We start from the raw sequence: 1,671 nt of genomic DNA, 5'->3' as shown, positions 1-1,671 counted from the left end.
TTCGGTTTGTTTCCTCACTAGCTCATTTACTAGGCAAAATGTGCCTTGGTATTACTACTGAGGCTGACTCTATTTGTACATATATTTAAAAGTTACATTTTATTTTTCAAAATAGTGAAAAAACAATTTTATTCAAAGAGATCAATTATAAAATTATCTGTTTTTGAAGAGGACAAAAAATAACCTGAACAAAATCTATTCTAAGCAATGTCTATCGAGGCGCTGGATTTTAATAGTGGCCTTTCTTTTCTTATATTTACACTGCTATTATATTTTACTAACGTTCTTTGTGAATAACGGGTGATGGAGAGCTAACTCTGGAGATGCGCTGTAAGGAAAAGTGATGCCTCTGTTAAAAGGCCTGCCTCCTCTCAAATGATCAAAAGTAAAGAAAAAGAATGTGGCCCAAGTAGGAACAAGAACAAATGTAAATATATGCCCTGCTGCATTACAAGATTCCAAAAGTTTAAGGAGAGAATTAGAAATAATGCATAATAATCTTCAATGCTTACATTTTCCTTTTTTTACCCAAATTTAGTCGGATTTTAGCAACTTTGGGATATAAACCAGCACAGATGACAGCTTTAATTATCTTCTCATTATCTATTAGGGGTGGGAAGGTAGAGAAAAAAAAGTAAAATACTGATACAACGGACAACAGCAGCGAGTTGTTTACACTGTGTTTTCTGCTTTACCTGAATTTATATTAGATTTTGGATCTTTAGGATTTCTGCTGCTTACAAATCCAGCTCCAAGAAGATGCTCAGCAAACTGTCCTTTCATGTTATGCAGCATCTAGGGAGCAATGGTAACAAATAGAACTGGAGTACCTTTCACAGATTTATGGGGTTTATAAAGCATATACCCATAAATAAATTTATCTATGAGTTTTCCCTGCCTTATGAAATACTTTTTCAAAAATGTGACATGTTAAGAGCAGGGGTTGGTAAACCACAAGTTTATAAAAGCCTGTTTTTGTCAATAAAATTTTATTGGAACATAGCCATGCCCATCTACATGTTATCTATGGTTGCTCTGCACTATAATGGCAGAAGTTGAGTGGTTGCAACAAAGACCATATGGCCTATAAGCCTATGATGCTATCGTCTGTTCTTTTGTAGAAAAAGTTTGCCTATTGTAGGAAATAACCACTTATGTTTTAGGATCACTCTATTTTGCAAAAAGATTAATATAATTTTCAAAATTGCTCTCCACCCCATATTTCAAAAGAAATATAGAAATGCATAAAGAAAATAACCAATGTCCATATTTCTACTACTGAGAATGAACTATTGTTGTGAGTTGGCACAAAAATGAAAGGACTGTTTTTTGTTTTGATTTTTTAAGAAAAATCACTATTTGGGTAAAAATGATATATGACTTATTAATATAGAATAGACTTCCCTAAATTCAATATTGTCAGAAAAATCATTAACTAAGATACAATACCACAGACACTTAGTATGCTGACAGAATTTAGACAGAAATGCTACCCTAACAACAGTACAGAAGCTGTTTTATAAAAGTATTAACACTAATTCTAGTTCAATTTAAAATAAGTTAGAAATGAAACAACTAGATGAATCTTTTTCATAATGACAAGATATTTAATAAAGTTTCCTTGTAATCTTTAAATGAGAATATGAAACATAAAGTTGGTCATATTTCAGT

General features: G+C 31.8%; 1 long non-coding RNA gene across 1 annotated transcript; it reads right to left on the bottom strand.

Annotated features, from left to right (window-relative positions):
• Positions 1-527: 527 nt before the first annotated feature.
• LOC111735380 lies at positions 528-1,431 on the bottom strand. The gene is made up of 2 exons (XR_002778762.1): positions 696-1,431; positions 528-603 (listed from the first exon to the last, which is right to left on the bottom strand). It is a non-coding gene; the product is annotated as an uncharacterized LOC111735380 (long non-coding RNA).
• Between the last annotated feature and the right edge of the window lie 240 nt (positions 1,432-1,671).

This window comes from Pteropus vampyrus, unplaced genomic scaffold, assembly GCF_000151845.1.
Source record: "Pteropus vampyrus isolate Shadow unplaced genomic scaffold, Pvam_2.0 Scaffold25047, whole genome shotgun sequence".
Lineage (NCBI taxonomy): Eukaryota > Metazoa > Chordata > Mammalia > Chiroptera > Pteropodidae > Pteropus > Pteropus vampyrus.
Note: the sequence above shows the minus strand (reverse complement) of the source record. Positions and strands in the feature narration are given on the sequence as shown.